We start from the raw sequence: 14,284 nt of genomic DNA on the forward strand, positions 1-14,284 counted from the left end.
TTAAGTTTGTGAGTTCATAAGTATTTAAGTTTGTGAGTTCATAAGTAAACATGTTTACGGCCGTAAACTCTGTTTACGGTCGTAAACTCTGTTTACGGTCGTAAACACACTTACCGATCTAAAACACATAAACAACTCAAGAACTGTGTTACAGACTCATACTGAACAAAATACAATGAAAGCCTAGACCAAACCATTTACTGGACCCTTCAGCTGCTGCTGGAAGTAAGGGAACTTAATAAACAATATGCAATTGCAAAAATCGGGCTCAAAGAAGTAGCTTGCAATAGCCTAGTCGGATAGTTTCCAAAAAATCATCCAATCGAATCATTGATCAACAAGGATTGAGTCGAAAGAATTAAGACCAAAGGCGCTGAGTCGTGATTGAATAACTAACCTGCGAGGTTCGTGTCGACGCGATTTCCGCCACCTGCTCCAACCGCCACCTGCATCCTCGTTAATCCGAGTCACCGAGAAGAACTAACCTTCGTAGATTGAAGCAACTGAATCAGGGATAAGAATTATCCTCGTTAAAATCAGCTTTACATGGCGTCGGAGATGGAATTAGGGAGAAGAACCTTCATAGATTGAAGCAATTGAATCAGGGAGAAGAACTATCCTTTGTACACTAGAGTCGTGATACCTTCCCTGTTCGAGAAGAAGGGTGGGTCGGTGATAGAACTCAAATTCTCCTTAAGAAGAACGAGATGCAAAGTAGGGAAGAACGAGATGTAAAGTGGAGATATGAAACAGTTATAAGTCCATCCCACATCGCTGGTGGGAGCATTCTTTAGAGGCAGACTTATTCTATAAAAAAAGCTTGTATCTCTTAGAAAACCAATCTAAGCTATGTTAGCAAGCTGGCTCCTTTGAGCTAGCGCGTTTCTTAAATTTAACTGGTCCGATTAGGGTCCGATTTAGTCCGATTTGGACCGATTTTGACCGATATTGACTAAGGCCGATTAATTAACCTTCTAACACCTATTCGTAGGCAGTTGGTGGCCGCCAAGCACCTAGGCGCTGATTAATCGGCCGCCTAGACCGATTTTTACAACACTGATATTTAATTAAGATTCGACCTTACATCATTTACCAGTGTAAAGTAAAACTCGAATTATAAACATTTTTAATTATAAAATTATGATAAAATGTTGAAACTATTAATTTTATATAAATTGTAAAGTAGGAGACTTACATCGTTTGAAAGAAGTGTACTTATTACCTGGGAATATCTGATTTTGGTTTCCATCCTCCAAAAAGAGACCCTTTTAGTGTTCTTCCAGTAAGAAATAATCCATAATGACATGCTACATTTGGGTTTGTCTTAGGAACCCCAAGAGTAACCGTCACACCCCACTCCTAATAAATTAATGACAAAAATAATCATCTTTTTTTTTACCTTTTAAAGATTAAGAGATTAAGAAAGGAGTTAGTTAGGTTACATCACAGAAAGAATGCAAAGCTGTATTTATCATCTCAGTGTCTCCAATGCATTCAAATGAATAGTCTACACCACCATCTGTAAGTCGCTTGATAGCCTGAAATCATAAATATAAGAAATCAACTATATTATCCTTATTAATCTTATTATTGGAGTATTTATTAACATCAACATAGTACTAGTGTACCTGTTGAACTGTCTCATCAATGTCATTTGGGTTGATGAAATCTGTTACTCCAAAAGCTTTTGCTGCACAAATAACAAAAATCATTATTAATGAACAATTTTTATACTAATCACATCAAGAAAGACTTGTTAGATTTAGCCCTTGTTATGAAAATAAATCGTGTGTTATTACCTTTCTCTTTCTTTTCAGGATTAGTGTCCACCCCAATTATCCTAGATGCGCCCCTTATTTTAGCACCTTGTGCAACCTAATCAATTGACATTTCAATTAACCAATAAAAATGATATAAAAACAGGTTTAGATACTTACAGATAACCCTACAGTTCCCAAACCAAAAATCGCAACTGTTGATCCTTTAGAAACATTAGCAACACTCCAAGCTGCACCCAAACCTATAAAAACAATTCTATTTACAATATTTCTTTTCAAAATTTTCTTATTTATGAAAAATGCAAAATTGGTCCCTGTGGTTTGCCTTTTTCTTTGGTTTTGGTCCCTCAAGTTTTAAATTTTCAAATTTGGCATACTTTTGTTGCGATTTTCGTCCCTGTTCCAACTTGAAAAGACTATTTTGCCCTTACGTAATTTCTTTTGGATTTTCTTTTCAAATGACTAAAAAGAGGGGTCCCTTATTTAAAATTATCTAGAAAATACATCAGAAGAGCAAAATAGTCTTTTTCAAGTTGAGGAGGGACCAAAATCACAACAAAAGTATGCCAAAAGGACCAAATTTGCAATTTAATATATATATATATATATATATATATATATATATATCACAAGGGCAAAACAGTCTTTTTCATTTTGAGAAGGGACAAAAACCACAAAAGGACCAAATTTGCAACCTTGAAACTTGAGGGACCAATTATGCAAATTTCTGTTTTACAAAGTTTGTTTACGTGCTGCTGTTCCACAACTGAGGAGGCAAACTTTTTCTAGAGGGGCAGTTTTGGTCATTTTTACAGCACATCCAGAATTAATAACTGTATATTCACTAAAACTAGAAACAGCACAATAGTGATAAATGGGCTTCCCCTTGACAGAAAACCGAGTTTTTTGATCACTATGCATTACACCTTTTCTTTCAAAACCCTAGTTTTTGGCAGATGTTGCTTTTTCCATAAACACATTGCTTGCAATTCATGCATTCTCCAATTAACAATGTCAGAACATGGTCACCTTCTGCAAATTCAGTTACTCCTTCTCCCACACTCTCCACAATCCTGCAAAAAAAAATTAGGGGGTTAATGTAAAAAATAGCAATGTACTTTCAAGAATAAATTTATGATAGTGTTGTATTCTAATTCCAGTCAAAGTTTTCAAGTCTCTTTGATAAATGTCTCTTTGTAGACTGCATATTATTTGCAATCACAAATATAGCAAGTAAAACACTAATAAAGAAAATATTATAAAATTTATATATGGATTTGATATTTTACTTATAGCTAGTGCATCGGATACATTCTCTAACTGTTTCAGAAGGTGATGATGCTTTTTTAGCTGCATGAGATTAAGAGAAGAATCAAACATGTTCCAAATGCCATCAAAATTTGACAATGATACAAAACTTGAAGATAACTTACATAAACTAAGCCAGTGTGGGTTGTGAATATCCCAAGAGGGACATCAATCTGTCTGAAACCCATGTCTTCAAGTCACTCCCCATTTCTTTAATAAGATGATTACTAATGGTATCACATACAAATAACAATAAGAATGTTGGTAACACTAGCATGATGTTTAAACTATATAAAGAAAAAAAAATACATTTGATCCATAACTATATAAAGAAAAAAATACATTTGATCCTATTTCTTCTTAAGCGTAAATTGGTAATTTAATTTCAAAATTAATGTGGAAAAAATTGATTTGTTAGAATAGGATAAAGGGTGACAAAAGGGTAAAAAAAAGTAATTGTTGTCGATGTTATTACTTTAGTTAAAGATGCAACTGCATTTGAAGTAGAAAATAGCTTCAATATCAATGCCAAAACCCGAACACGCCCCTGAAAGGAAATATTTAAAATATGAGAGATAGAAATTATATAAACGTACACGTATAAGGGAATCAAGAAAATATGGTTACATTACTAATAATTAAAATGCTACATACAGGTGCTACTTCTTCAGATTGCAAACCAAGACACAACTCAGTTAATGCTGGTCCAACAGACCCTTGATCGGAGGGTATAGCCCCAAGCACGTGATATAGAACCTGCCAAGTAGCACAGAGTATCCATATGTTAAGCAAAATAGAAATGAAAAAGAAAAAAGACTAACCAGTGAAGCCTTGTCTTCTTAGGAGATAGCCAATGTTATATATAAAGGCATTGCTCCTAAAGCTTTCAGTAACAAGGAAAGATTCTTCTTTATATTCATGACCTTCTCATGGACATTGCAGTAATGGATTCAAAAACATTAGCCATTGCTCCTAAAGCTTTCAGTAACAAGAACGAGCACGAAATCAACCATCACAAACCCGTATCAAAAACCAACGACCAAATCTGAAACCATGAACTCTCGAACCAAATCAACAAAATATTAGCAAAAAGAGTAAAGTCTGTATGCACTTTTGTGTTTCATAGAATAGAATAGGTGATGTGATATTAACCTGAATAAGTTTGTCCTCAGTTAGTTAGAGCTGATAAACTAAGTAAAATGGGAAAACGTCCTATAAACTCTGGAATCTGTCCATAAGCTATAAGATCACTACTTTCAACCTGAATAAGAAAAACAGAAAATAATTAATTACAGGAGAATGAAATATTGAAGTAGTGAAAGGCTTGAAAGTTTACAGATTGAAGTAAAGATTATGTGACTGAAGCGTTAGTGAGTTTATCATTTCTCATATTCGCACGAACAGGTGCTCCAAAAAATCATACCTTCCTACTGGAAATTCTGCTACCAGACAGAAATCAGGCCTTTGTTCCAATACTTCCTTTATAGGAATAAAACTGCATATAACTCCCAACCAATTTGTAAATTTCTTCTTTACAAAATATTTTCAACTAATAATAAATGATTCTGCCTACCTGGCACTGTAACATCTATTGTACCAGTCACCCTCACATGCTAGACCTTCCCCGTTAGATATGTCCTGTTCTCCAAAATATTTTATTTTCGTTTATCAAATATTACATCTCATACAAAAACAAAAACAAAAAATATGAATGAATTTGGTTTACTACGTACAAGGTGTTTGAGGTGTTTGAATTCTCCTGCAAGAACAGCTGCCATAAAGCGTTCCACTTCAATTTCCTTGAGATGCATGCAGTCCCTTAAAATCATCACCTCCAAATTATCTCCACCACCATTCGCACTAAGGTTCCTATCATTCCAAAATTTCAATCCACAACTCAAATAACAGAATTTTGTTTGATTCATGATCATGATTGCTTACTTTAAAAAGGAACCTGTGAATGAGTAAGATGTTGAAAGGTCAATATGTTTCAATTTCTGTAGCCCCTGAAATATTAACAACATACTTCAATACTTGTTACTTGTTGTTAAGTAGGAAATAGGAAAAGCACTATGTGTACCTTCACCAGCATACGGGCCTTGTAGTCATGAAGTTTGAATCCTTTTAGTGCTAAAGTGGTTATGTTAGGACAGTTGAGCACAAATTCATTGCAGGTTGGGAATTTTAAACCATCGTATCTACCTGTATTGTATATGTGGAGAAAATAATGTGTTAATAAGAAAAAAATTAATGAAAGTATGTTGCAATCATAGAAGTAAATTTAATAGACAACAGAGTAAGCCACAACAAAAGTTCTTTAAAAATGACCAATGAATAATAGTAATGAATAATGGGCTTATGTAGAAGCCTGGTAAGTGGTAACAGCTAGAAAAGCCCAAAATTGGTTCTGAGAAACATCAAGTTCATTAAAAGAATGCAGCCAATATAAAATATTGAAGACAAACAAGTTGAAAGCAGAAAAATAGAAGTTAAAGGAGACACTCAAGAGACCATGGTGGTAAGGTTAATTGGAGATAAACCGCAAAGATGATTTTACAGACATTATACTTGAGCAACTTGGGAGAGAAATTAGAAAAGGTCACAAGCCAACCTTCTCATTTTCAGGTTGATGACGCTTTTTTAACTGATTGGCATCAATGGAAGGCATAAGAGGCGCCACACCACTTGTAAGCGCATAAACCTACAACCATAAATGCTTCAAAAAATCAAGAAACCACACAAATTATCTCAAAGGTATGTATGCATGTAATGTACAAACCTAGGCGCGAAATGCCATCGGGTTTTCTCTGAGAATCCTTTTGGGGTCTCGATTTCTTTTCCTGTGGTATGGGCAGTGAAATTTTTGGTATTCCTAGAATGTCCTTGGCATCCATTATCGAAGTTAGGGTTTTGACGTCAGTCCTTGTAATACATACCAATCAATATTGTACGAGAAACTGCAGAAAACAAACAAATATTAAGTTGTAATAATGAAAATGCAACTGAAAATGATAACTTACCACTATAGTAGCGATTCTTCAGTTCCTCCATTGTTCCAGATGATGAAAATCTATCAGCAATCACAGAGAATCGCTGATCAAAACGTTCACACAAATCAAACAGTTCATCCGTCTCTTCTTTGGTCCATGTCTGGCATACACAATTTTAGATTGCTCAAAACTCAAAACATAGATCAACACCTCATCAAAGATGATCTATCAAAAATATCTGACAACATAAAATCAGAATCCTATCACCATTAACAATCATATGGATCGCATCTGACTAGTAATTAGCGAATAATATCTGTAATTGAAGCTTTATTTGATTATAGAGGCAAATTGGAAGTTTCATGTGATAGGAAATTACCAGATTAAAAAAGCAATCGAGAATTCAACACATGCAGGACCAATTTCAAGTCAATTAGTAAAGTTGGAGAGCAGATGTAGAGAAGTGAAGCGCTGGAGGTTTGAGAATCTAGAGAGAAGAAAGAAAGAAAGGGGGTTTTCGACGGGGATGAGCTAGGGTTTTCAGGCGGTGGAAACAAAGCGGGCTTTTTAATTTTTGGATTTCATTTCCCCCTTGTATGAAACGCGCCTTTCATTAAAATTTATAAAGCGACATGGTTAGACGACCACATTTTATTTAAGGTGCCCTTTGTGTTTTTTTTATTAGACACTAATTTTGGGGCACGCAAAAATGTGTGCCCTCTATGCTTCATATTTTGGAAAACTGACATCAATTTTTAGGGCACGCATAAATGCGTGTCCTCTATCAGCACGTGTCATTGATTGCGCGTCGTAAAAGGCTGTTTTTCTAGTAGTGGATGCTATGTCATGGGCTGACTTTTTGACAAGATTCCGGGCAGAGTTTGCCCAGGCAATTGAGGCGCAAGAGTTGTTAGGTCTCTGCCAAACTACTGAGACTGTGGCAGAGATCACTGCCAAGTCTCGGGTGAGAGCTTATTTGGTACCGCAGTAAGAAACAAATTAGGAAATGAAGAAGGTAAGACATCATGACATACATCAGAATGATATCAGGGAGATCGCGAGTATCTCGGGGTGCGAGACCCTGAATGATATGATTTCTAGAGCTCGAGACCGGGAGACTGATTGGGAGCACATTAGGAAGAGGGGACCAGATCATGTGCATATATTGGAGGGTCCCGGGGAGAGACCCAAGAATTCAGATCAGCTTTTAAGAGGCCAGCAGGGCCAGATTCGGTACAACACTTGCGGGAAACTACACGATGGAGTTTTTCGTTCCAAGGGTTTGGGTAAGTGTACACTTGGGTTGTTTCCATGTTTGTGTTAGGATTATATCTTCAAGTGAGGTCATATGCCATTTGCATGCCGAAAACTATTAGCAGGTAGTGAAAGGTCATTTCCCTAATTGCGGGTTGGGAGTGTACAATGGCATCTTGGTTTATCGTCGAGATCGGATCAGGGGTGTTCTGTGGAAGGTCTGCAGTCAGGGTTCCGCAGGATGGTTATCCAACATCGACAAGATTCGGTGGTCTTAGTAATCGTTATTGATTAGCTAGTAACGGAGCGCTAGTTGGTAAGAGTTGGTTGTCATCGGATCGATCGTTGGAAAGTGAGGATTAGGAATTCTTCAATTTTCATGTATTGTGAAGACTTAGTCGAATCTAAGTGGGGGAGAATCGTCTAGGGATCCAGAAGCAAGATCAGTTTTGAAACTGGGATAAGTTTCGCATCCTTGTCAGAAAGGAAGACAAACCAAGCGGCTATATGGATTGAGGATAATGTGAGTTGGAAGTTCGAAAACTTGCCAATAATGAGATCGCCTTCTCGGAATGTTTGATAGCAGGCCTTAAGGAATCAGGTTAGGGATTCCACTCAGGACATGAGTTCAGTTTGGGATGTTAGGGTGTGTATGCTTGACGTTGGATGTGTTTGGATTAGTAATCAGCAGCCAGATAGTGTGGAAAGTGTAGTAAGACTACGAGATAGACGTAGCATTCACTAGCAGCCAGATAGTGTTAGGGTGTTGTAAGTCTGCGGGTGTAGCCGTAGCATTCACAAGGTTGAGAAAGTGTTGTAAGTCTGCGGGTGTAGCCGTAGCATTCACAAGGTTGACAGATAGTGTTAGAGTGTTGTAAGTCTTTGGGTGTAGCTGTAGCATTCATAATGTTGGCAGATAGTGTCAGAGAGCTGTAAGTCTACGGGTGTAGCTGTAGCATTCACAAGGTTGGCAGATTGTGCTAGAGTGTTGTGATATTGCGGGTGTAGTTGTAGCATTCACTAGGTTGGTAGATAGCATGAGCGTGTTGTTAGATTGCGGAAGGAACAATAGTACCCACCAGTTCGGGTGCAGCAGTGAGGGCGTGGCAAATCCACGGATTGGTCTACGGATTTCCCCAGATGAATCAGACGTGGTTGAGCCAGTGATACGACTGTAGGAACATCATTGCAGTCATGGGATCAAGGAAGTGATAGACTGTTTAAGGTCGTTGTGATATAAGGCTACCATTGGTCAAGTAACAATCACTTTTAACCTTGGATTTGGTGACGTCAGGATTCGACGAATAGACCCGATCGGTTGGGTTAGAAGGTCGTTAGAGCCACAGTGGCAAGATAACTAATGGCAACTATTTACATATGAGGATTTCGTTTGGAATTCGCGAGGGACGACTGTATGGTTATCTGTCACACCCCCAAACCGAGATGGCGGAAACATTCGGGGGCGGAGAACGTCATGTACAATATCATAACAATGCACAATAGTAAAACAAGCAACAACATCCATTGCATTAATAATATAGTTAATACATGTGTGTTCTTTGTATAGATGTATGACACCAAAAATGTATAGCAAAAATAAAAGACGAGTCTTGAACATGCTTCGTCTTCTCAAAACCTGAGCCAGTGTACATGTCTATTGGTTTCCTGAGAATACAAGTTATTTTGAAAGAGAGTATCAACATTTAAGTTTGTGAGTTCATAAGTATTTAAGTTTGTGAGTTCATAAGTAAACATGTTTACGGCCGTAAACTCTGTTTACGGTCGTAAACTCTGTTTACGGTCGTAAACACACTTACCGATCTAAAACACATAAACAACTCAAGAACTGTGTTACAGACTCATACTGAACAAAATACAATGAAAGCCTAGACCAAACCATTTACTGGACCCTTCAGCTGCTGCTGGAAGTAAGGGAACTTAATAAACAATATGCAATTGCAAAAATCGGGCTCAAAGAAGTAGCTTGCAATAGCCTAGTCGGATAGTTTCCAAAAAATCATCCAATCGAATCATTGATCAACAAGGATTGAGTCGAAAGAATTAAGACCAAAGGCGCTGAGTCGTGATTGAATAACTAACCTGCGAGGTTCGTGTCGACGCGATTTCCGCCACCTGCTCCAACCGCCACCTGCATCCTCGTTAATCCGAGTCACCGAGAAGAACTAACCTTCGTAGATTGAAGCAACTGAATCAGGGATAAGAATTATCCTCGTTAAAATCAGCTTTACATGGCGTCGGAGATGGAATTAGGGAGAAGAACCTTCATAGATTGAAGCAATTGAATCAGGGAGAAGAACTATCCTTTGTACACTAGAGTCGTGATACCTTCCCTGTTCGAGAAGAAGGGTGGGTCGGTGATAGAACTCAAATTCTCCTTAAGAAGAACGAGATGCAAAGTAGGGAAGAACGAGATGTAAAGTGGAGATATGAAACAGTTATAAGTCCATCCCACATCGCTGGTGGGAGCATTCTTTAGAGGCAGACTTATTCTATAAAAAAAGCTTGTATCTCTTAGAAAACCAATCTAAGCTATGTTAGCAAGCTGGCTCCTTTGAGCTAGCGCGTTTCTTAAATTTAACTGGTCCGATTAGGGTCCGATTTAGTCCGATTTGGACCGATTTTGACCGATATTGACTAAGGCCGATTAATTAACCTTCTAACACCTATTCGTAGGCAGTTGGTGGCCGCCAAGCACCTAGGCGCTGATTAATCGGCCGCCTAGACCGATTTTTACAACACTGATATTTAATTAAGATTCGACCTTACATCATTTACCAGTGTAAAGTAAAACTCGAATTATAAACATTTTTAATTATAAAATTATGATAAAATGTTGAAACTATTAATTTTATATAAATTGTAAAGTAGGAGACTTACATCGTTTGAAAGAAGTGTACTTATTACCTGGGAATATCTGATTTTGGTTTCCATCCTCCAAAAAGAGACCCTTTTAGTGTTCTTCCAGTAAGAAATAATCCATAATGACATGCTACATTTGGGTTTGTCTTAGGAACCCCAAGAGTAACCGTCACACCCCACTCCTAATAAATTAATGACAAAAATAATCATCTTTTTTTTTACCTTTTAAAGATTAAGAGATTAAGAAAGGAGTTAGTTAGGTTACATCACAGAAAGAATGCAAAGCTGTATTTATCATCTCAGTGTCTCCAATGCATTCAAATGAATAGTCTACACCACCATCTGTAAGTCGCTTGATAGCCTGAAATCATAAATATAAGAAATCAACTATATTATCCTTATTAATCTTATTATTGGAGTATTTATTAACATCAACATAGTACTAGTGTACCTGTTGAACTGTCTCATCAATGTCATTTGGGTTGATGAAATCTGTTACTCCAAAAGCTTTTGCTGCACAAATAACAAAAATCATTATTAATGAACAATTTTTATACTAATCACATCAAGAAAGACTTGTTAGATTTAGCCCTTGTTATGAAAATAAATCGTGTGTTATTACCTTTCTCTTTCTTTTCAGGATTAGTGTCCACCCCAATTATCCTAGATGCGCCCCTTATTTTAGCACCTTGTGCAACCTAATCAATTGACATTTCAATTAACCAATAAAAATGATATAAAAACAGGTTTAGATACTTACAGATAACCCTACAGTTCCCAAACCAAAAATCGCAACTGTTGATCCTTTAGAAACATTAGCAACACTCCAAGCTGCACCCAAACCTATAAAAACAATTCTATTTACAATATTTCTTTTCAAAATTTTCTTATTTATGAAAAATGCAAAATTGGTCCCTGTGGTTTGCCTTTTTCTTTGGTTTTGGTCCCTCAAGTTTTAAATTTTCAAATTTGGCATACTTTTGTTGCGATTTTCGTCCCTGTTCCAACTTGAAAAGACTATTTTGCCCTTACGTAATTTCTTTTGGATTTTCTTTTCAAATGACTAAAAAGAGGGGTCCCTTATTTAAAATTATCTAGAAAATACATCAGAAGAGCAAAATAGTCTTTTTCAAGTTGAGGAGGGACCAAAATCACAACAAAAGTATGCCAAAAGGACCAAATTTGCAATTTAATATATATATATATATATATATATATATATATATATCACAAGGGCAAAACAGTCTTTTTCATTTTGAGAAGGGACAAAAACCACAAAAGGACCAAATTTGCAACCTTGAAACTTGAGGGACCAATTATGCAAATTTCTGTTTTACAAAGTTTGTTTACGTGCTGCTGTTCCACAACTGAGGAGGCAAACTTTTTCTAGAGGGGCAGTTTTGGTCATTTTTACAGCACATCCAGAATTAATAACTGTATATTCACTAAAACTAGAAACAGCACAATAGTGATAAATGGGCTTCCCCTTGACAGAAAACCGAGTTTTTTGATCACTATGCATTACACCTTTTCTTTCAAAACCCTAGTTTTTGGCAGATGTTGCTTTTTCCATAAACACATTGCTTGCAATTCATGCATTCTCCAATTAACAATGTCAGAACATGGTCACCTTCTGCAAATTCAGTTACTCCTTCTCCCACACTCTCCACAATCCTGCAAAAAAAAATTAGGGGGTTAATGTAAAAAATAGCAATGTACTTTCAAGAATAAATTTATGATAGTGTTGTATTCTAATTCCAGTCAAAGTTTTCAAGTCTCTTTGATAAATGTCTCTTTGTAGACTGCATATTATTTGCAATCACAAATATAGCAAGTAAAACACTAATAAAGAAAATATTATAAAATTTATATATGGATTTGATATTTTACTTATAGCTAGTGCATCGGATACATTCTCTAACTGTTTCAGAAGGTGATGATGCTTTTTTAGCTGCATGAGATTAAGAGAAGAATCAAACATGTTCCAAATGCCATCAAAATTTGACAATGATACAAAACTTGAAGATAACTTACATAAACTAAGCCAGTGTGGGTTGTGAATATCCCAAGAGGGACATCAATCTGTCTGAAACCCATGTCTTCAAGTCACTCCCCATTTCTTTAATAAGATGATTACTAATGGTATCACATACAAATAACAATAAGAATGTTGGTAACACTAGCATGATGTTTAAACTATATAAAGAAAAAAAAATACATTTGATCCATAACTATATAAAGAAAAAAATACATTTGATCCTATTTCTTCTTAAGCGTAAATTGGTAATTTAATTTCAAAATTAATGTGGAAAAAATTGATTTGTTAGAATAGGATAAAGGGTGACAAAAGGGTAAAAAAAAGTAATTGTTGTCGATGTTATTACTTTAGTTAAAGATGCAACTGCATTTGAAGTAGAAAATAGCTTCAATATCAATGCCAAAACCCGAACACGCCCCTGAAAGGAAATATTTAAAATATGAGAGATAGAAATTATATAAACGTACACGTATAAGGGAATCAAGAAAATATGGTTACATTACTAATAATTAAAATGCTACATACAGGTGCTACTTCTTCAGATTGCAAACCAAGACACAACTCAGTTAATGCTGGTCCAACAGACCCTTGATCGGAGGGTATAGCCCCAAGCACGTGATATAGAACCTGCCAAGTAGCACAGAGTATCCATATGTTAAGCAAAATAGAAATGAAAAAGAAAAAAGACTAACCAGTGAAGCCTTGTCTTCTTAGGAGATAGCCAATGTTATATATAAAGGCATTGCTCCTAAAGCTTTCAGTAACAAGGAAAGATTCTTCTTTATATTCATGACCTTCTCATGGACATTGCAGTAATGGATTCAAAAACATTAGCCATTGCTCCTAAAGCTTTCAGTAACAAGAACGAGCACGAAATCAACCATCACAAACCCGTATCAAAAACCAACGACCAAATCTGAAACCATGAACTCTCGAACCAAATCAACAAAATATTAGCAAAAAGAGTAAAGTCTGTATGCACTTTTGTGTTTCATAGAATAGAATAGGTGATGTGATATTAACCTGAATAAGTTTGTCCTCAGTTAGTTAGAGCTGATAAACTAAGTAAAATGGGAAAACGTCCTATAAACTCTGGAATCTGTCCATAAGCTATAAGATCACTACTTTCAACCTGAATAAGAAAAACAGAAAATAATTAATTACAGGAGAATGAAATATTGAAGTAGTGAAAGGCTTGAAAGTTTACAGATTGAAGTAAAGATTATGTGACTGAAGCGTTAGTGAGTTTATCATTTCTCATATTCGCACGAACAGGTGCTCCAAAAAATCATACCTTCCTACTGGAAATTCTGCTACCAGACAGAAATCAGGCCTTTGTTCCAATACTTCCTTTATAGGAATAAAACTGCATATAACTCCCAACCAATTTGTAAATTTCTTCTTTACAAAATATTTTCAACTAATAATAAATGATTCTGCCTACCTGGCACTGTAACATCTATTGTACCAGTCACCCTCACATGCTAGACCTTCCCCGTTAGATATGTCCTGTTCTCCAAAATATTTTATTTTCGTTTATCAAATATTACATCTCATACAAAAACAAAAACAAAAAATATGAATGAATTTGGTTTACTACGTACAAGGTGTTTGAGGTGTTTGAATTCTCCTGCAAGAACAGCTGCCATAAAGCGTTCCACTTCAATTTCCTTGAGATGCATGCAGTCCCTTAAAATCATCACCTCCAAATTATCTCCACCACCATTCGCACTAAGGTTCCTATCATTCCAAAATTTCAATCCACAACTCAAATAACAGAATTTTGTTTGATTCATGATCATGATTGCTTACTTTAAAAAGGAACCTGTGAATGAGTAAGATGTTGAAAGGTCAATATGTTTCAATTTCTGTAGCCCCTGAAATATTAACAACATACTTCAATACTTGTTACTTGTTGTTAAGTAGGAAATAGGAAAAGCACTATGTGTACCTTCACCAGCATACGGGCCTTGTAGTCATGAAGTTTGAATCCTTTTAGTGCTAAAGTGGTTATGTTAGGACAGTTGAGCACAAAT

General features: G+C 36.1%; 2 pseudogenes; both read right to left on the bottom strand.

The window, feature by feature from the left end:
• Positions 1-508: 508 nt before the first annotated feature.
• LOC145130397 (alcohol dehydrogenase-like 6) lies at positions 509-4,053 on the bottom strand (annotated as a pseudogene).
• Positions 4,054-5,270: 1,217 nt separating this feature from the next.
• Positions 5,271-13,086, bottom strand: LOC145130398 (alcohol dehydrogenase-like 6; annotated as a pseudogene).
• Positions 13,087-14,284: the final 1,198 nt, after the last annotated feature.

Source organism: Lactuca virosa, chromosome 8 (assembly GCF_052849685.1).
Source record: "Lactuca virosa cultivar CGN04683 chromosome 8, Lactuca_virosa_CGN04683_v6, whole genome shotgun sequence".
NCBI lineage: Eukaryota > Viridiplantae > Streptophyta > Magnoliopsida > Asterales > Asteraceae > Lactuca > Lactuca virosa.